This window comes from Bos indicus, chromosome 3, assembly GCF_029378745.1.
Source record: "Bos indicus isolate NIAB-ARS_2022 breed Sahiwal x Tharparkar chromosome 3, NIAB-ARS_B.indTharparkar_mat_pri_1.0, whole genome shotgun sequence".
Taxonomy (NCBI): domain Eukaryota; kingdom Metazoa; phylum Chordata; class Mammalia; order Artiodactyla; family Bovidae; genus Bos; species Bos indicus.
In genome coordinates, this window is record NC_091762.1 from 96,735,823 (window position 1) to 96,758,924 (window position 23,102).

Below are 23,102 nucleotides of genomic sequence, written 5' to 3' on the forward strand. Positions count from 1 at the left end.
AGCATTTTATGATTTCCTTTGGAAAGTCCTCTATCATAGCACTTGATGCTTTAAATTGAAGTAACCCACTTGTATGATCATTGTTCCAGCTTGACTATAAGCTCCAGGAAGATGCGGACTGGCTTCATCTTTGTATTCACAGTGCCTAGCACAGGATCTGGAATGGAACATACCTTCAAAATGTTACCACAAAAATTCTGCAGTTTATATTACTTAACAACCTTGGGAATTTGCTTTTATTTATATATTTATATGACCAATATTTATTGAATACTTGGTTTGAGCTGGACACTATGACAGGTGTTGGGAACACAACAAAAACAAACAAAAAATATTCCCAAGCTTTTATTCTTACCAGAGGTGACAGAAATAAACAATACTTATACTAAATTAGTGATTATTACAGTATGCTTGAATTTGGTGAGTCCTGTGGGAAAACTAGGAAAGGTGACAAGAGTCAGAAATGTGAAGAGAGTTTGCACTATGATCATTGTAAAATGACCATATCATCTCATTGAGGAGGTGAGATTGGAACAACAACTTGAAGAAGGTTGAGGAGTCATCCATGTGGAAATGTGGAGAAAGAGAATTTTAGGAAGAAGGAAGAGCTATTGCAAATCCCATAAAGCTGAGGTGTACCTGACACATAAGAGAAATAATGCGGAGGCCATGTGGTGTGAGAATAGCAGGAGGTGAAATCAGACGGGTGAAAGGGAAATCTGTCATATGGGAATCCTTAAAAACTCTGAGTTTTACTAACCCTGTTTTGAACAAGGTACAACATGATCTCTCTTACATTTTGAAAAGATTACCTTGGTGATTGTATTGATACTAGATTAGAACAGGGCAGACAAGTAGACTAGTTAGGAATAGTTCAGTTGGGAGAAGATAATGGCTTGAATCAGAGTGATATGTGTGGAATTAGTGTGGAGTAGTTGGATTATAGACGTATTTGAAAGAATTCCTTTTTTTTTTAATGCCAGATCATCCTTTAATCATTATATAAATGTGACTTTCTTCTTACAGAATATGCTGTGTTTCAAACTGAATGACAGTAAGAGATATTGGTATCTTCACTATAGATTTTAACAACAAGTAACACTTGCCTTTAAAAAAGTTTTTTTTGAGTGTAGTTGATTTACAATGTGTGTTAAATTTCAGGTATATAACAAAGTGAATTAGTTATACATTAGTATGTATAGTATTAGCTATATACAGTATATACAGTAGTTATACATATACCTACTCATTTTTAGATTCTTTTCCCATATAGGTCATTATAGAGTATTAAAATAAGAGTTTCCTGTGCTATACAGTAAATCTTTACTAGTTATCTATTTTATATATTGAATAATATGTATATGTCAATCCCAGTCTCCCAATTTGTCCTTCTACTCCTTTCTCCCCTGGTAACTATGAGTTTATTTTCTATATCCGTGACTCTATTTTGTAAATAATTTCATTTGCACCCTTTTTTTAGATTCCACATATCAGCGATAGCATACGATATTTGTCTTTCTGTGTCTACTTACTTCACTTAGTATGACAACCTGTGGGCCCTTCCATGTTGTAGCATATGGCATTATTTTGTTCTTTTTTATGGCTGAGTAGTATTCCATTGTATATATGGTCTACATCTTCTTTACCCATTCTTCTGTTGATGGACATTTAGGTTTCATCCATGGCCTATTGTAAACAATGCTGCAGTGAACCTTAGGGTACATGTATCTTTTTGAATTATGATTTTCTCCAGATACATGCCCAAGAATTGGATTGCTGGATCATATGGTAGCTCTACTTTTTTTTTTTTTTTTTTTAGGAAACCTCCATACTTTTATCTATAGTGACCATACCAGTTTACAGTCCCACCAACAGTATAAGAGGGTTCCCTTTTCTCCACACCTTCTCCAGCATTTACTGTTTGTAGATTTTTAAAAAGTTTTATTTATTTTTGACTGCACTAGGTCTTTGCTATGTGCAGACTTTCTCTAGTTGTGGTGAGCAGAGGCTACTCTGTAGTTTCAGTGCATGGGCTTCTCATTGTGGTGGCTTCTCTTGTTGCGGAACACAGGCTCTAGGGCATATGAACTTCAGTAGTGGTGCCCTGCGGCATGTGGAATCTTCCCAGCCCAGGGATAGAAGTCTGGCAGGCAGATTCTTAACCACTGGACCACCAGAGAAGACCTGTTTGTAGATTTTTGATGATGGCCATTCTGACTTCTGAGAGGTGATCCTCCACTGTAGTTTCCATTTGCATTTCTCTAATATGAGGATGTGAGCATCTTTTCATGAGTTTGTTGGCCATATATATGTCTTCTTTGGAGAAATTTTTATTTAGATCTTTGACCAATTTTTTTTTTTTGATACTGAGCTGCATAAATTGTTTATATTTTGGAGGTTAATCCCTTTTCAGTTGCTTTGTTTGAAAATATCATCTCCCATTCTGAGGGTTGTCTTTTTGTTTTGTTTATGGTTTCCTTTGCTATACAAAAGCTTTTAAGTTTAATTAGGTCCCATTTGTTGATTTTTACCCTAGGAGATGGACCAAAAAAGATCTTGCTGCGATTTATGTCAGAGAGTGTTCTTCCTGTGTTTTCTTCTAAGAGTTTTCTGGTATCTGGCTTTACATTTAGGCTGCTAATACATTTTGAGTTTATTTTTGTGTATGTTATTAGAGAATATTCTAATTTCATTCTTTTATATATATATAGCTGTCCAGTTTTCTCAGGGCTACTTATTAAGGACTATCATTTCCTCATTGCATATTGTTGAATCCTTTGTCATAGTGAACACAGGTGTGTGGGTTTATCTCTAGACTTTCTATCGTGCTCCATTGATCTTTATTTCTGTTTTTGAGCCAGTATGACTGTGTTTGATTTCTGAAGCTTTGTAGTATAGTCTGAAGTCAGAGCTCTATTTTTCTTTCCCAGGATTGTTGTGTTTCTATAAAAACTAGTTTTTTTTCTTGTTGTTCTTGTTCAGTTGCTCAGTCATGTCTGACTCTTGGTGACCCCGTGGACTGCAGCATGCCAAATTTTCCTGTTCTTCATCATTTCCCAGAGTTTGTTCAAACTCATGTCCATTGAATCAATGATGCCATCCAACCATCTCATCCCCTGTCATCCCCTTCTTCTCTTGCCTTCAGTCTTTCCCAACATCAGGGTCTTTTCCAATGAGTCAGCGCTTTGCATCAGGGGGCCAAAGTACTGGAGCTTCAGCTTCAGCATCAGTCCTTCTAATGAATATTCATGGTTGATTTCCTTTAGGATTGACTGGTTTGATCTCCCTGGAGTGCAAGGGACTCTCAAGAGTTTTCTCCAACACCACAGTTTGAAACCTTCAGTTCTTCAGTGCTTAGCCTTCTTTATGGCCCAACTCTCACATGAGTACATGACTACTGGAAAAACCATAGCTTTGACTAAACAGACCTTTGTCAGCAAAGTAATGTCTCTGCTTTTTAATACACTGTCTAGATTTGTCATAGCTTTTCTTCCAAGGAGCAAGCGTCTTTTAATCTCATGGCTGCAGTCACCATCCACATTGATTTTGGAGCCCAAGGAAAAGTCTGTCACTGTTTCCATTGTCTCCCAATCGATTTGCCATGAAGTAACGGGACTGGACACCATGATCTTAGTTTTTTGAATGTTGAGTTTTTCACATTCAAATTTATTGGCATACAGTTGCTTGTAGTAATCTCTTATATTCCTGAATGTTGAATTTTTTCTAATTCTTTGAAAAATGCCATTGATAGTTTGATAGAGATTGCATTGAATTTGTAGATTGTAGATTTCTTTGGGTAGTAGAGTCATTTTGGCAATATTGATCCTTATGATTCAGGAACATGGTATATCTCTCCCTCTGTGTCGTCTTTGATTGTCTTCATCAATGTCTTATAGTTTTCTGAGTGCAGGTCTTTTGCCTCCTTATGCGGGTTTCTTCTGAGGTAGTTCATTCTTTTTGATGTGATGGTAAATGGAATTGTTTCCATAATTCCTCTTTGTGATCTTTCATTGCTAGTGTATAGGAATGCAAGAGATTTCTGTGGATTAATTTTATATCCTGTAATCTTACCAAATTCATTGCTGAGCCATAGTAGTTTTCTGGTAAGATCTTTAGGATTTTCTATATATAGTATCATGTCATCTACAAACAGTAGATGACATGATAGTCCATCTATCATGGCCTATCAACTGTTAACATAGGGTTAACAGTTTTACTTCTTCTTTCCAATTTGGGTTCCTTTTATTTCCTTTTCTTCTCTGATTGCTGTGGCTAACACTCCCCAAATTATGTTGCATAAGAGTTCAAGAGAGGATATTTTTGTCTTCCTCATTATCCTGGAGGGAATGCTTTCAGTTTTTCACTGTTGAGTATGAAATTTGCTATGTGTTTGTCATATATGGCCTTTATTTTGTTGAGGTAGGTTCTCTCTATGCCACAGTTTTTATTGTAAATGGGTGCTGAGTTTTGTCAAAATCTTTGTTTTGTATCTATTGAGATAATCCTGTGATTTTAATTCTTCAGTTTGTTAATATGGTGTATCACATTAATTAATTTGCATATGTTGAAGAATCCTTGCATCCCTGAGTTAAAACCCACTTGATTATAGTGAATGATCCATTTAATGTGTTGTCAGATTCAGTTTGCTAGTATTTTGTTGAGGATATTTGCATCTATGTTCATTAGTGGTATTGGCCTATCATTTTCAGGTTTTGTGATATCTTTGTCTGGTTTTGGTATCAGAGTGATGGTGGCCTCTGAGAATGATCTTGGGTGTGTTTTTTCCTCTGCAATGTTTTGGAAGAATTTGAGAAGGATAGATGCTAACTCTTTTTAAAAGTTTTGATAGAATTCTCCTGTGATGCCATCTGGATCTGGACTTTTGTTTGTTGGAAGTTTTAAAATTACAGTTTCAGTACTTATGTTTGATCTGTTCATGTTTACTACTTCTTCCTGGTTCAGGCTTGGTAGGTTGTACCTTTCTTAAAATTTGTCCATTTCTTCTAGGTTGTCAAATTTATTGGCATCTTGTTGCTTGTAGTAATCCCTTATGTTCCTAAAAGTATTCCTTGATGGGTTAATTATCAATATGAAATTAAGATTCCAAGATGACTCCAGTAATTCTGGGCTGAAGCACTGACTAGGTAATTATATACATGATCTCATTTAATCTTTATAAGAATATTGTGAATAAAATCTTTCTTTAAAATCTCCTTTGACAGACAAGAAACCTAAAGTCTAGAGCACTTAAAAGATATGCCCAAAGCTTTAGAATTAGGAAATGGCAGAGCTATGATTTGAGTTTATGTCTGTCTAACCTTTGGATTATGATCTTTCTAATACACAAGAACAGAATAGACAGTCTTCCCTAAAATTTGTACCTATGGTATTATACCATGGTTTGGGGATCAAAATTTCCATGTCTTCTTAATGCAATGCCATTTTTCCCAAATGAAAATTTAATTTAAAAAGTAGTTACAGGATGGAGACATTTCTGGAGTGCTTTTAAGAAACAAATGCAAAACCACAAAAACCCAGAAGGATCATACCTTCCGAGAAGGATCAGCACAGGGATTTTTACAAAGTGCAGGGATTCTACAGATAATGTGAAAGTATTAGTTGCTCAGTCATATCCGACTCTTAGGGACCCCATGGACTGTAGCCCACCAGGCTCCTCTGTCCATGGGATTCTCCAGGCAAGAATACGGGAGTGGGTTGCCATTTCCTACTCCAACAGATAGTGTGTGGCTGCTAAGTTGCTTCAGTCGTGTCCGACTCTGTGCGACCCCATAGATGGCAGCCCACCAGGCTCCGCCGTCCCTGGGATTCTCCAGGCAAGAACACTGGAGTGGGTTGCCATTTCCTTCTCCAGTGCATGAAAGTGAAAAGTGAAAGTGAAGTTGCTCAGTCGTGTCCGACTCTTAGCGACCTCATGGACTGTAGCCTACCAGGCTCCTCCGTCCATGGGATTTTCCAGGCAAGAGTACTGGAGTGGGGTGTTGCCTTCTCCAAACAGATAGTGTAGGTGAATTTAAAAACGAATATTTTAAAACACAGAAAGAAACAGTATACTGTGGATGGGAAGTAGCAAACTCAACAAATACTAGGATAAAACTCCAAAAATTTCTAAAGAGAAGATATAAGTGCATGTGTTTAAAATGATTAAAGGTGTAAAAGTAGGACTCAAAAAGTCAAGAAAAGTTATTATAAAAATAAATCATATATGTTTATAAAAGAACCAAGTTGAACGTCTGAAAATGAAATATATATAATCATCAAAATGTATAACTCTGAAGTTAGGTTAAATTAAAAACTCTGAGGCTGGGTTAAATATCTCATTATACAACTGAAGATAGATTAATGAAGTAGAAGACAGGGCTGAGCCATCACAGAGATGAATATAGATGAAATGTATAGAAGAGAACTTAAGTTATATTAAGATGAAGAATTCCAGGAAACAGTCACATAGAGGCAATATTCAAAGTAATGACTTATGAAAGACATGAATCTTTCATATTGTAAATACAACTCCTGTAAAATAACTAAAACTGTATCCTTCAAACCACTTCTCTCTGATATGTATTAATAGCCGTGAAACTGCAGAATGACTATAAATAAAGAGAAGTTCTTCAAAACCATGAGGGAGAAAGATAATATAAGAGAGTGATTGATCTAATATTCTTGAATTTTGAGGAGAGGAAGGTACAGATATTTAAATTTATACTTTATGCCAAGTATTGCTCTTTTGAAATTTAAGGATAATAACAGGAGAACATAAATAGAATGTAAACTTCCAAACTGACAGAAAGGGAATAGAGACAAAGAAAACCTGATTAGTGGAAGAGGAGGCAAGAGACACACGATAAAAGAAAGATAATTAGGAAAAACAAGATGTTAAAAAGACGACCCAGAGGGATGGTATGGGGAGGGAGGAGGGAGGAGGGTTCAGGATGGGGAACACGTGTATACCTGTGGCGGATTCATGTTGATATATGGCAAAACCAATACAATATTGTAAAGTTAAAAAATAAAAAAAATAAATTAAAAAAAAGGAAAAAAAAAAGTCAGTAATTGCACCAAGGTAAATGGACTGTGCCACCGTTAAAATACAAAGATATCTTACTGGATTAAAATTTTCTTTGATGAATAAAATAAAATACCCAAGTTGAAGTAGGTGGGTTCAGATCTAGACTGTATGAATTATTTGACATTAATGAGATGACACAGATTGAGTCTGGCCTCTTAGCTCACTCTTTTGTCCTGACACTATACTTAGTTTTATGACCTTAAGTAAATTACTTAATGTCTCTGTATCTTAGTTTCCTCCTAGTAAGGTGAGATTGATAATGTAGCTTAGCTTCTGGAGTTGTTATGTTTAAATGAGTTTATAGAATTTGGTAATTTGATGAGTTTTTGGCACATAGTAGTATATAATAGTTAGCTGTTATTATTCATTTAATAGTAAATCAGCAGACTTTTCTAAGCAGAAAAGGTACATTGTTTCTTCTTTGTACATAAAATCATGTTTTCCTTTTACATTACCCACAGAAATATCCTAATACACTATATATTTTTTTGGCTTGAAAGTCTTAGTGATCACTTTATCCTGCCTCTTACAACAAAATCTGCTATACATGTATATATGTACATATTAAAAAACTTATTTCCCATAACTTAAAAAATAAAGATGAAAAACACTTCTGGAATAAGTTATTGGGCTATTATTAACATATAATTGATAATAATTAGGTATATTACTAATTTTGATGCTTATGAAGCATAATAAAATTATCAAAATCCATCTCTTAATAAAATGAACCGAGCTATTCTTTTTTTAAAAAAGCTATTCTGATAGGTGTGTGGTCATCATAGTTTTAATTTGTATTTCTTTGATAATAAATGGAGTTTGGCATATTTTATGGTTTAGGGGCACTCATCTTTTATTGTGATGTGTCTATTCAAAATTTTTTGCTCATTTTCTGGTTGAATTGTTCATATTAATTTTGATTTGTAGAGCTCTTTGTACATTCTGGACGCAAGGCCTTTGTAGAGGTTGGCAGGTACCCTCTGCCACTCTGTGGCTTCCCTTTTCATGTCATAATAGTGTATTTCAAAAAATGAAAGTGTTTTTTAATCCAATTATCATTTTTCTTTAATGTTTCATGTTTTTGGTGTTCTATAGAAGAAATCTTTACCTAATCAAAGACTGCAAAATTTTCATTCATGTGTTCTTCTACAAGTTTTATAATTTTAGATCTTACATTTAGATTTATGATCTATTTTGGGTTAATTTCTATGTATGATTTTAAGTAAGAATTGATCCTTATTTTCAGCACTATTTGTTGGAAAGACTTATAATTCCTCATTGAGTTGTCTTGCAAATCAATTGCTTATATATGTGTAGGTCTATTTCTGACTGTTACCTGTTCCACTGATCTGTGTATCTATAGATCTATATATTGTTTTGAAATCAAGCTATCTTGATTACTGTAACTTCTTTTTTAACAGTTTTTGCTCTTTTTTCTTTATTAAATTGCTTTGATTATACTGGTTCTTTGTATTTTCTTATACAATTAACCAGTCAATTCTACAAAAAGACTTCTGTGATTTGATTATCATTCTATTGAACTTATATGTAAGTTCAATTTCTACATTTCTATATGTAAATATGTAAAAATTCTATATGTAAATATACATATATATTTAGGAGAGTTGCCATCTTAACAATTTTGAGTCTTTCATCTCTGAACATACAACATGTATTTCCTTTTGCATAGGTATTTCTCAAATTCTCTCAGCAATATTTTGTAACTTTTGTTGTAGAAGATCTGGACAGGTGTTTTGAGGTTATAATGGTACTTTGAATATGGTTCTCAAGTTTACATTTCCATTTACTAGTTGGTAGTACAATTGTTTGATGCTGGTACAACTGATTTTGTATTTATCTTGACTTTGTATCTTATGACTTTGCTGAACTTGTTTCTTGGTTCAAGTAGTTTTTTGTAGATGTTCTGAGATTTTTTAAAATGTAAACATTATCTTCTGTAAGTAAGGATATTTTTATTTCTTCTTTCATAGCTTTTATGCCTTTGATTTGTCTTTCTTGCCTTATTGCAAAGTTTAGTACTCCAGAATGATGTTGAATAGAAGTGATGAAGATGTACTTCCTTATTCTTGATCTCAGGGAGAAGCAATAAAATCTTAAAGTATTAAGTGAGGATGGGTCATGGTGGAGAGTTCTGACAAAATGTGGTCCACTGGAGAAGGGAATGGCAAACCACTTCAGCATTCTTGCCTTGAGAAACCCATGAACAGTATGAAAAGGCAAAAAGATTGGACACTGAAAGATGAACTCCCCATGTTGAAGGTGCTCAATATGTTGCTGGCGATCAGTGCAGAACTAACTCCAGAAAGAATGAAGAGATGGAGACAAAGCAAAAACAACACCCAGTTGTGGATGTGACTGGTGATAGAAACAAGGTCCAATGCTGTAAAGAACAATATTGCATAGGAACCTGGAATGTTAGGTCCATGAATCAAGGCAAATTGGAAGTGGTCAAAGAGGACATGGCAAGAGTGAATGTCGACATTTTAGGAATCAGTGAACTAAAATGGACTGGAATCGATGAATTAAACTCAGATGACCATTATATCTACTACTGTGGGCAAGAATCCCTTAGAAGAAATGGAGTAGCCATCATAATCAACAAGAGAGTCTTAAATGGAGTACTTGGATGCAATCTCAGAAATGACAGAATGATCTCTGTTCATTTCCAAGGTAAATCATTCAATATCATGGTAATCCAAGATTATGCCCCGACCAGTAATGCTGAAGAAGCTGAAGTTGAATGGTTCTATGAAGACCTACAAGACCTTTTAGAATTAACACCCAAAAAAGGTGTCCTTTTCATTATAGCAGACTAGAATGCAAAAGTAGGAAGTCAAGAAGCACCTGGAGTAACAGGCAAATTTGGCCTTGGAGTACAGAATGAAGCAGGGCAAAGGCTAATAGAGTTTTGCCAAGAGAACGCACTGGTCATAGCAAACACCCTCTTCCAACAACACAAGAAAAGACTCTACACATGGACATCACCAGATAGTCGACACCAAAATCAGATTGATTATACTCTTTGGAGCCAAAGATGGGAAAGCTCTATATAGTCAGCAAAAACAAGACTAGGAATTGACTGTGGCTCAGATCATGAACTCCTTATTGGCAAATTCAGACTTAAATTGAAGAAAGTGGGGAAAACCACTAGACCATTCAGGTATGACCTAAATCAAATCCCTTATGATTATACAGTGGAAGTGAGAAATAGATTTTAAGGACTAGATCTGATAGACAGGTTGCATGATGAACTATGGACAGAGGTTTGTGACATTGTACAGTAGACAGGGATCAAGACCATCCCCAAGAAAAAGAAATGCAAAAAAGCAAAATGGCTGTCTGAGGAGGCCTTACAAATAGCTGTGAAAAGAAGAGAAGTGAAAAGCAAAGGAGAAAAGGAAAGATACCCATCTAAATGCAGAGTTCCAAAGAATAGCAAGGAGAGATAAGAAAGCCTTCCTCAGTGATCAGTGCCAAGAAATAGAGGAAAACAATAGAATGGGAAAGACTAGAGATCTTTTCAAGAAGATTAGACATAGCAAGGGAACATTTCATGCCAAGATGGGCTCAATAAAGGACAGAAACGGTATGGACCTAACAGAAACAGAAGATGTTAAGAAGAGGTGGCAGGAATACACAGAAAAACTATGCAGAAAAGATCTTCATGACCCAGATAACCATGATGGTGTGATCACTGACCTAGAGCCAGACATCCTGGAATGTGAAGCCAAGTGGGCCTTAGGAAACATCACTATGAACAAAGCTAGTAGAGGTGATAGAATTCCAGTTGAGCTATTTCAAATCCTAAAAGATGATGCTGTGAAAGTGCTGCACTCAATATGCCAACAAATTTGGAAAACTCAGCAGTGGCCACAGGACTGGAAAAGGTCAGTTTTCCTTTCAATCCCAAACAAAGGCAATGCCAAAGAATGCTCAAACTACCGCACAATTGCACTCATCTCACATGCTAGTAAAGTAATGCTCAAAATTCTCCAAGCCAGGCTTCAACAATACATGACTCAGGATTTTCCTGATGTTCAAGCTAGTTTTAGAAAAGGCAGAGGAACCAGAGATCAAATTGCCACCATCCACTGGATCATGGAAAAAGCAAGAGATTTCCAGAAAAACATCTATTTCTGCTTTATTGATTATGCCAAAGCCTTGACTGTGTAGATCACAAGAAACTTTTGAAAATTCTTCAAGAGATGGGAATATCGGACCACGTGACCTGCCTCCTGAGAAATATGTATGCAGGACAAGAACCAACAGTTAGAACTGGAGATGGAACAACAGACTGCTTCCTATAGGAAGAGGAGTACATCAAGGCTGTATATTGCCACCCTGCTTATTTAACTTATATGCAGAGTACATCATGAGAAATGCTGGGCTGGAAGAAGCTCAAGCTGGAATCAAGATTGCCGGGAGAAATATCAGTAACCTCAGATATGCAGATGACACTACCCTTATGGCAGAAAGTAAAGAAGAACTAAAGAGCCTCTTGATGAATGTGAACGTGGAGAGTGAAAAAGTTGGCTTAAAGCTCAACATTCAGAAAACTAAGATCATGGCTTCTGGTCCCATCACTTCATGGGAAATAGATGGGGAAACAGTGAAAACAGTGGCTGACTTAATTTTTTGGGGCTCCAAAATCACTGCAGAGCGACTTCACTTTCACTTTTCACTTTCATGAATTGGAGAAGGAAATAGCAACCCACTCCAGTGTTCTTGCCTGGAGAATCCCAGGGACGGTGGAGCCTGATGGGCTGCCGTCTATGGGGTTGCACAGAGTCGGACAGGACTGAAACGACTTAGTAGCAGCAGCAGCAGCAGTGACTGCAGCCATGAAATTAAAAGACACTTGCTCCTTGGAAGGAAAGCTATGCGCAACCTAGATAGCATATTCAAAAGCAGATACATTACTTTGCCAACAAAGGTCCATGTAGTCAAGGCTGTGGTTTTTCCAGTAGTCATGTATGGATGTGAGAGTTGGACTATAAAGATAGTTGAGCACAGAAGAATTGATGCTTTTGAACTGTGACATTGGAGAAGACTCTTGAGAGTCCCTTGGACTGCAAGGAGATCAACCAGCCCATCCTAAAGGATATCAGTCTTGGGTGTTTATTGGAAGGACTGATGTTGAAGCTGAAACTTTAATCCGTTGGCCACCTGATACGAAGAGCTGACTGATTGGAAAAGACCCTGATGCTGGGAAAGATTGAAGGCAGAAGGAGAAGGGGATGACAGAGGATGAGATGTTTGTATGGCATCACCGACTCAATGGACCTGAGTTTGGGTAAACTGCAGGAGTTGGTGATGGACAGGGAGGCCTGGAGTCCATGGGGTTGCGAAGAGTTGGTCACGACTGATCGCCTGAACTAAACTGATTAGCTTTAAGTTTTGTGGGTTTTTCTTTTTTTCAATGCATGCCACTTATAATTACAGAACATTTCCAAGTATTATTCATTTCAGGAAAGCTTTTTTATGAGTGTATGTTGGATTTTGTCAAATGTTTTTTTTCTGTATCTACTGGAATAATAATATGGTTATTCTCCTTCCTTGTTAAAATGGTGAAGTACATTGCCTGATTTTTCAAATGTTAAAATAACCTTACATTCTTTGTTTACTTATGCTTTTTGTTAAATTAATCCAAGTATTTAATTTTCTCTGATATTATCTTGACATTATTTTTGAATCTCGTTTTGAACTTATTCATTGCTTCTGTATAGAGATCCAGTTGATTTTTATATGATATGTATCCTGCAACCTTGATGAAATATTTTTTTTAACTTAGTCTTCATTTTTTGCCTGTACATTCCTTAGGATTTTTTCTATAAAAGATCGTATCATTAGCAAATAAATATAATTTTATTTCTGCTTTTTCAGTATGAATCCTTTTGTTTCTTTTTCTTGCCTACTTACCCTTGCTAGAATATTAACTACAATGTTAAATAGAAATTGCAAGAGCAAACATACTTATACCCCAGATCATAGGGGGAAAATGTTCAGCCTTGAACCATTAAGTATGCTAATTAGCTGTGAGATTTAAAAAAAATTCCTTTATGTTCATTTGTCTTCCAGTGCTTTTTATCATGGAAAGTATAAAACTCTGTGAAGTTCTTTTTCTGTGTCTGTTGAGATGATCATGTGTTTTTGTCGTTTCTTCTAGTAATCTTGTTTATTACATTGATTTTCATATGTTGAACCAACACTGAATTTCCAGTATAAGTCCCACTTATTGTGATGTTCAGTCATTTTCATAAAATACTGGATTTGGCTTGCTAGTATTTCATTGAGGATTGGGGGTCAGTATTCATTACTGTTATTGACGTCTAGGTTTCATGTGATGTCTTTGTAGTATCAAGACAAACAACCTCAGGAATGAGTTTGGGAAGTGTTTTTGCTTCTTCATTTTGGGACAATAGTTTGTTAAGGATGGTGTTAATTTTCCTTGAAAAGTTCTATAAATTCATCAGTGAAGACACTTGGGTTTTTCCTGATGTGAAGTTTTTGATTATTAAATCAGTACTTTTGTTTAGGTCTATAGATATTTCTTCTTTTAGTATTTCTTCTTTTAGTCAGTTTTGTGTCTTCCTAGAACTTTCCTTATATCATCTTGGTTATCTAATTCGTTAGCCTGCAATTGGTCATAGTATATCCTCCTACTACTGATTTTACAAATTTAGTGTCCTCTTTCTTTCTTAGTCAGTGTAGATAAAAGTTTGTCTATTTTATTGATCGCTTAAAAGAATAATTTTTTGTTTCATTGCTTTTCTCAATTTTTTTCAATTATCTGTTTCATTTGTGTCAATCCTTTATTATTTCCTTTATTTTGCCTTTAGTTCACATTATTTTTAAGCTTCAAAAGGTGAAATGTTGGCAGATTAGGTTATTGCTTTAAGATCTTTCTTTTTTTAAAATGTAAGCATATGCAGCTACATATTTCTGTATAAGTACTGCTTTCTATGCATCCACAGATTCTGATAGATAGTAGCTTTTTTTTATTCATGCTAAGATATTTTGTAACTTTCTTTCTGATTTCTTAATTGACCCTCTTTGTTATTTATGAATTTGTTGTGTCATTTCTAAATGTTTTTGAATTCCTTAAATTTCCTTTTGTTACTGATTAGTAATTTCCTTCCGTTTTGTTTGGAGAGATTACTGTGCATGATTTCCTTCGTGTTAAATGTTTTAAGACTTGTTTTATACTCTGTGTTGTAGTCTTTTCTGAAGAATATTCCGGTAAACTTGAGGAAAATGTATATTTTACTGTTGAAAGGAAAGTTCTGTATACTTAGTTGATTTATCAGTTCAGTTCAGTTCAGTTGCTCAGTCGTCTCCAACTCTTTGCGACCCCATGAATTGGAGCACGCCAGGTCTCCCTGTTCATCACCAACTCCCGGAGTTCACCCAGACTCACGTCCATTGAGTTGGTGATGCCATCCAGCCGTCTCATCCTCTGTCGTCCCCTTCTCCTCCTGCCCCAATCCCTCCCAGCATCAGAGTATTTTCCAATGAGTTGGCTCTTCTCATCAGGTGGACAAAGTATTGGAGTTTCAGCTTTAGCATCAGTCCTTCCAAAGAACACCCGGGACTGATCTCCTTTAGAATGGACTGGTTGGATTTCCTTGCAGTCCAAGGGACTCTCAGAGTTTTCTCCAACACCACAATTCCAGAGCATTAATTCCTTGGCACTCAGCTTTCTTCACAGTCCAATTCTCACATCCATACATGACCACTGGAAAAACCATAGCCTTGACTAGACAGACCTTTGTTGTCTCTGCTTTTGAATATGCTATCTAAGTTGGTCATAACTTTTCTTCCAAGGAGTAAGCGTCTTTTAATTTCATGGCTGCAGTCAACATCTGCAGTGATTTTGGAGCCCCCCAAAATAAAGTCTGACAGTGTTTCCACTGTTTTCCCATCTATTTGCTATGAAGTGATGGGACCAGATGCCATGATCTTAGTTTTCTGAATGTTCAGCTTTAAGCCAACTTTTGCACTCTCCTCTTTCACTTTCATCAAGAGGCTTTTTAGTTCCTCTTCACTTTCTGCCATAAGGGTGGTGTCATCTGCATATCCGAGGTTATTGATATTTCTCCCAGCAATCTTGATTCCAGCTTGTGCTTCTTCCAGCCCAGCGTTTCTCATGATGTACTCTGCATAAATTAAATAAATAGGGTGACAATATATAGCCTTGACATACTCCTTTTCCTATTTGGAACAAGTCTGTTGTTCCATGTCCAGTTCTAACTGTTGCTTCTTGACCTGCATACAGATTTCTCAAGAGGTAGGTCAGGTGGTCTGGTATTCCCATCTCTTTCAGAATTTTCCACAGTTTATTGTGATCCACACAGTCAAAGGCTTAGGCATAATCAATAAAGCAGAAATAGATGTTTTTCTGGAACTCTCTTGCTTTTTCAATGATCCAGCAGATGTTGGCAATTTGATCTCTGGTTCCTCTGCCTTTTCTAAAACTAGCTTAAACATCAGCAAGTTCGGGGTTCACATATTGCTGAAGCCTGGCTTGGAGAATTTTGAGCATTACTTTACTAGCATATGAGATGAGTGCAATTGTGTGGTAGTTTGAGCATTCTTTGGCATTGCCTTTGTTTGGGATTGGAATGAAAACTGACCTTTTCCAGTCCTGTGGCCACTGCTGAGTTTTCTAAATTTGCTGGCATATTGAGTGCAGCACTTTCACAGCATCATCTTTTAGGATTTGAAATAGCTCAACTGGAATTCCATCACCTCCACTAGCTTTGTTTGTAGCGATGCTTCCTAAGGCCCAGGACTTTTGCCAGCAAAAGTCCATATACTTAAAGCCATGATTTTTCCAGTAGTCATGTACAGATGTAAGAGCTGGACCATAAGAAGGCTGAGCATCAAAGAATTGATGCTTTTAAATTGTGGTACTGGGGAAGACTCTTGAGCATCTCTTGGACAGCAAGGAGATAGAGCCAGTCAATCCTAAAGGAATTTAACCCTGAACATTCATTGGAGGGACTGATGCTGAAGCTGAAGTTCCAGTACTTTGACCACCTGATGCGAAGTGCCAACTTACTGGAAAAGACCCTGGTGTTGGGAAAGATTAAAGGCAGAGGGAGAATGGAGCGATGGAGGATGAGATGGTTAAATAGCATCACTGGCTCAATGGACATGAATTTTAGCAATCTCTGGGAGATAGTAAAGGACAGGGGAGGCTGGCCTGCTGCCGTCTGTGTGATTGCAAAGAAGCATACGTGACTTAGCGACTGAACAGCAACAACAAATAATAGAAGCTTAGATAACTGATTTTCATAATACATTTTATATTATGTATAAATTAATAAAAATCAATCCATATGTATGTGTACATTTATATTTCCATCTTAGAAATGATTTAGCTACGTCGAACAAATTTTGCTTGACATATATTGATTATGATTTAGTTTAAAATACTATCACTAAAAAAAAATAAAATAAAATACTATCACTATGATAGGGGAACATAGGCAGTATAATACAGATTCCTTTGAAATTTGCTGAGACTTCGTTTATGGACCAGTGTATGATTAATTTTGTAAATGTACCATGGGCTTTTGAAAAGGATATATATTCTGTAGGTGTATAAATGAAAAGTATTCTGTAATTAGGACTAGAAATACTTTTAAGTCACATTTTCAAATTGCCTAAATCCTTTCTGAATATTTTCTTGGTTTGTGGAATTGGTGTGTTCACATTTCTCACTGTATTTATAAAGTTGTCTCCATGTTTTATTTTGTCCAAGTTTACTTATGTATTTTGAAGATCTATTATTAGATGTATATTTTTTGATATTTTTATCAATTTATCAATTTTATCAATTTGATGCAATTACCTTTTTTGCATCATGAAATGTCTCTGTTCATTTCTAGTGAGTTTCTTGATTTGAAGTCTACCTAGTCTGAGATAAATATAGCTACATTAGCTTTCTTTTTGATAGTGTCTTTCCTGTTATAAAATTAATAATTCATTGAAAAAATAAGTATTGTATTCTCTACAACTTAGGGCTCAGTAAATATTTTTGGATGATGATAGTTGAAAGGACCATTTATTTTCAGTCTTTCTTTGTTCTTAAATATGAAAAATTTCTTTATAAGCTATATGCATTTTTATTTTTTCTTGGTATCAGGAAATTTATGTTTTTTTATGTATTTTTAATTTAATGAGACAACTGAAAAAGGATTAATTTCCAAAATATACAAGCATGTCATCAGGTCAATACCAGAAAAAACAAACAACCCAATCAAAATTGGTAAAACGACCTAAACAGACATTTCTCCAAAGAAGATATGCAGATGGCTAATAAACACATGAAACGATGCTCGACATAACTCATTATTAGAGAAGTGAAAATCAAAACTACAATGAAATATCATCTCACTGGTCAGAATGACCATCATCAAAAAGCCGCAAACATTAAATGCTGAAGAGGGTGTGGAGAAAAGGGAACCCTCTTGCACTAACTGTTGGTGGGAATGTAAATTGATACAGCCACTATGGAAGACAGTGTGGAGATTCCTTAAAAAACTAGGAATAAAAACATTAAATGCTGAAGAGGGTGTGGAGAAAAGGGAACCCTCTTGCACTAACTGTTGGTGGGAATGTAAATTGATACAGCCACTATGGAAGACAGTGTGGAGATTCCTTAAAAAACTAGGAATAAAACCACCATAAGACCCAGCAATCCCACTGCTACATATGTTGTTATTTTTATCCAGAATAATTTTTGAGTCTATTTATAATATTTAGCCCATTTATATTTAACATGACTATTGACATGTCAGTGTTTAAAATCTACTTTGTGTGTGTGCGTGTGTGTGTTTGTCCTATATTTTAGATTCCTATTTGTTTTCTTCTCTCCTTTCATATAGGTAGAGGGAACCAGATGACATAAAGGCATAATCAGCTTATTTCAAATTTCTGTGTTCAGAATCAGAATGTCATACATTGGCACTTTGTTGAAATATTACTGGTAATATGAGAAAAACTTTGTTTTTTTCCTGCAAACACACAGAGAGAATACTCCTCATAGGAGAGGTGAAGAAGGCCAATAGAGTAGTTACAGAAGACCAAATACCAGATGCTTATTATTATTCGGGACTGTAAACAGTACTTTTGCCTGGAAAATTCCATGGATGGAAGAATCTTGTAGGCTACAGTCCATGGGGTCGCAAAGAGTCCGACACGACTGAGCAACTTCACTTTCAAACTTAGTAAAAGCAAAGGCCGCACCTGTTGGACTTACTTTCTGTTCTATTTTATAGCACATACTGTAGCCCTTTTTGAATGAATAAGTGACTGAATCAGTCAATAAACGAATTGACTGTAGCTATGGTATATTCCAAAGAGGTGCTGCTGCTGCTCAGTCGCTCAGTCGTATATGACTCTTTGAGACCCTTTGGACTGTAGCCCACCAGGCTCTTCTGTCCATGGAATTTTTCAGGCAAGAATACTGGACTGGGTTGCCATTTCCAGGGAATGAACCCAAGTCTCCTGTGTCTTCTGCATTGCAGGTAGATTCTTTACCTGCTGAGCCATCAGGAAGGCCCATTCCAAAGAGCAGTACAGTGTAACGTGAAGTCTTTGTTTTGGGGACTTCCTCTGGTGCTTTAAAGAATGAACTTAAGCAAGCACTAAAGATTCCTGAATCTCAGCTTACTCATTATGGGGTCATGGTGAGGCTATAATAATATAAAGGATCTGAAATAATTTTGGAACTGTAGGCTTTAATACATATTTTTTTTATTTTTAGATACAATATATAGCAATGATTTTAAGATGTTATTATTAATCAAAATCCATTTATAGTGCTCCAGATTTAAAAACAAAATAAAATTCTTGTTTTCCTTTAATGTTGAAATTGCACGTTAATGTTTACTTTTTCAACCATGAACTTTTGGAGGTCAAAAATAGCTTTTTCACTTTGTGTTGTGTAATTTTTTATTAAGAATTATAACTTATGCTGTACTTTCAAGGTGTATTATCTTCCTATTCTTTCAACCAGGTTTTTTTAGTAAAAGTTATTGTCTGGGCTCCAAAATCACTGTAGATGGTGATTGCAGCCATGAAATTAAAAGATGCTTGCTCCTTGGAAGGAAAGTTATGACCAACCTAGACAGCATTTTAAAAACCAGAGGCATTACTTTGCCAACAAAGGTCCATCTAGTCAAGGCTATGGTTTTCCCAGTGGTCAGGTATAGATGTGAGATTTGGACTATAAAGAAAGCTGAGCACAGAAGAATTGATGCTTTTGAACTGTTGTGTTGGAGAAGACTCTTGAAAGTCCCTTGGACTGCAAGGAGATCCAACCAGTCCATCCTAAAGGAGATCAGTCCTGGGTGTTCATTGGAAGGACTGATGTTGAAGCTGAAACTCTGATACTTTGTCCACCTGATGTGAAGAGCTGACTCATTGGAAAAGACCCTGATGCTGGGAAAAATTGAGGGCAGGAGGAGAAGGGGATGACAGAGGATGAGATGGTTCGATGGTATCACCGACTCAATGGACATGGGTTTGGGTGGACTCTGGGAGTTGGTGATGGACAGGGAGGCCTGGCGTTCTGCGGTTCATGGGGTTGCAAAGAGTTAGACACAACTGAGTGACTGAACTGAACTGAACTGATTGTCTAGTGACTAGAGACATATTGTTTGAATTCAAATCCCAGTTCTGACTCATACTTGCTTACATGGTATAATGACTTTGGCTAAGTTATTTTATATATTTGTCCTATTCTTTTTTTCATATGTAAAATGAGGTCCTACCAGTTGGGGGTTGTTGTAAGAATTAAATATATCAATATACCAAGCATTTGGGACAGTATGTGACATGTAGAAATGCTCAGAAAATGTTAATTTTCTGTTGAAAATTCATGTTAATATCAGTTATGTATTAGTTAAAATTAATGTTCATATTAATTAGCCTGGAGATAAATATTCATGTTTCTATTATTATGAATCCTACTTTATAGTTGAATAAGCAGAGGTTGTACACAGATGGGTTAATTTTCCAAGGTCACTTAGTAAGTGACAGAGATAAAACTTGAGTTTAGATCTTCTGATTTTAAGTTCAGTGCTCTCATATAATAAATGTTCCTTCTTCTACAAAAGAAGCCTTAGTAAATATTTTTGAATGATAATATTTGAAAGGACCAATTCCATTGATGAATCTCCTTGGAAATTCTGAAGACAATGAAGCTAGAAAAATTAAAAGCTTTTGGTTTTAATTAGCTCTTGTTTGTATTTTCCCATCAATGCATTTAAAAAAATAACGTGTTGCCAGGAGCCAGCGTGAGGACCTCCGCCTGTGTCAAAGGTCATGAGGAAGGAGGCTGGACATACGCAAAGGTGGGATGGAGCCTCAGGAGTCCCCCTGGAAATTCTCGAGCATCTACCCCCCCAAACCAGAGTCTGCCTACTTTACTGCTTTGTTCTCTCACCTACACTTCTGACTTTATGGGGGGCTGTCCCCCACCACCTCTTTCAGAGAAGGAGTTAACTTACAGCTCCAGTTAATAATAATTCCTGGGCAGGAGTGTTTCAATCTACAAACTCCTCTGAAGGTTCTCTAGCCTGCCTGACAGGCTTGTCCAGCCTCATGTGATTGCTCACAGCCTCCCAACTGTGAGAGGCACGAGATGCTTTAAACCTTCTAAAAACAGGTTCTTTAGAGAAATTAGAAAACTATTAGTATAGTATAGTAGGCTGATTAGAAATTGTATTGGTGAAGGGTTTTTCATTTGTTGAGCCAATGTTTACTGCTAAGTCTCCACATCCCCTGCCCTTATACACATTAATATATATATAGAAGAAATAAGTATTAGCCTTTGATATTAATCACGTTAGACCTTAGGCTAAGCAAATTCTTTCCTTAATTAAAACCTACTGCACCCTTACCTTCAGAAGGTGGCATCTGTTTTAAGAATAATCACCCTTAGAGAAATAAGTGTTCTGGTTGACTGACAACTGTCACAAGGAGAGGGTCATAAATTGTCAGCAGGCCCCCTGGCCAGAAGATGATGTAACACCCCTAAGACCTCTGTATACATTTGTATGAAGCACCTGACTTTAATAAAAGTCAGGACTGCTGACCCTGTGTGACTTTTGTATAACATCTCAGTGTATAAAAACAGACCCTGGAAAAATAAAAAATGGGATCAGTTCCTTGAAAGACTGGTCTCCCCACGTCGTTCTTTCTCTCACCTTCTGGCTGAATCCCCATCTGGAATGCGGAGGCTCGTCAAGCCTACTAATTATGCCTGGGCTTCTAAGATCTGACCGGGGAGGCCTTAGTGTCTCCTCTCCTTCGGGAGGACAGGAGGACGCCTGTGGCCTACATAGGTGACGTAAATTCCTTGCCTTGGAATTTTATTAGCTTTCCACGTAAACCAAGTTATTCAGCCTCTTTTCTTCACTGAATTTTCCTACTGAGCTATCCTTATTCTATTAATCTTTATATCTCTAATTAATATTTAATTAAAACTATCATATCCTGATTGCCGAAGCCATCTCCCCTTCGAATTTCCCTGGATCCACTGGGGCTGGACCTTGGCAATGTGTCTACTTAACTCAAGGTGTCTGATCATCCTGGTTCTGGAAGGAGGAGTCGTCTGGTTCTCAGGCCATATTTTAATGAGAGCAGACAAAATCACCCTAAGGTTAATTGATTTGGTTTTGAAGGAAGGCTTATCTTGGATCATTTAGATCAATCTTAGAATCAGGCAGCCAAATAATGTTACAGCTGAAAGGAACCTTAGAAGTTAGGTAACTCAATATTCTTATTTTGCAAATGAGACCTTGAGAGGGTAGGTAATTTACCCATTATTGCACAGTGGGTCAATTGAGCTAGAATTCAGGTCTGCTGATTCCTAGGCTAGTACTCTGTCTACTACAACTGGTGCTCAGAAAAAGAAGTGACCTATCAATAGAACTAGTGATTTAGAAATAATTTAGAACTTTGGTGCATATAAAGTTTAATTCTGAGTGTTCTTTTGGAGAAAGACTAGAGCTCATTTTTTTGTGATGACTTATGGGTTTAAAAAAAAATTAACAAGTATATAGTTGACTTAAAATGTTGTGTTAATTTCTTCTGTACAGCAAAGTGACCTAGTCACACACATACACACACACACACACACACACACACACACACATTCTTTTTTAAAAAAATTTTTTTTCCATTATAGATTATCCCAGGATATTGAATATAATTCTTTTTGCTATTTAGTAAGACCTTACTGTTAAAGTAGGATATTGCTGTGCTCTCAAATGCAGACCATACTGACTTCTCAATCAATTGCTTTGTTGCTTTCTGTAGTTGTGTTTACTCTTCTTTTTCTGGTTTATTAACTAGTTTGGGAATTCACCAGACTCTTTGCTTTTATTTTTTATCCCATCCCAGTGTTAAAATTTTGGGTAACTTACTACTCATTAGAATATTAGGTGGAGAGAGGAGAGACAAAGAATTGGAGTCACACTTAAGTTTTTAAACTTTTGATATGCCTGTTTTTGTTGGTGGAGGAAAGGGAAATTAATTTTATGGTTGTTTGTGATTTTACCGTTATTATTTTTATGTAGAAACTACTTCTAATTTTTGTTTAACCCTTACTCTGCTTGTATATTCTCGTAACATGTTCTGATAAAAGTTTGAAAATGTACAAAATACAGTACAAATTGCATAGCTGTGTTGTGAGAATTAAATAAAGTAAAATATATTAGAGATAACTTGTATGCCATAAAGTTTAATACAAAAGACACAGGGTGTTATCATTTTTTTTTTCTAACCAGGAAACTGAAGTTTGGTTGTGGTTTTTGCTTGTTTTAAGGGTGCTTGCCACTTGCTGTATATAGTGTACCAACCAGTCTGTCAAAGACACTTGTAGCACAGATTGATCTTCTAGGTTATAATGACAGAAAGAGTTGCTATTTCCACAGCCTAGACTAGCTGAAAACCTCCTCTTATCCTGGACTACTTTAAG

General features: G+C 36.2%; 1 protein-coding gene across 5 annotated transcripts in view; it reads left to right on the forward strand.

The window, feature by feature from the left end:
• AGBL4 (AGBL carboxypeptidase 4) overlaps nucleotides 1-23,102 on the forward strand; it is a 1,471,661-nt gene that overhangs the window by 214,146 nt on the left and 1,234,413 nt on the right. The gene's annotated exons all lie outside the window — the stretch shown is intronic.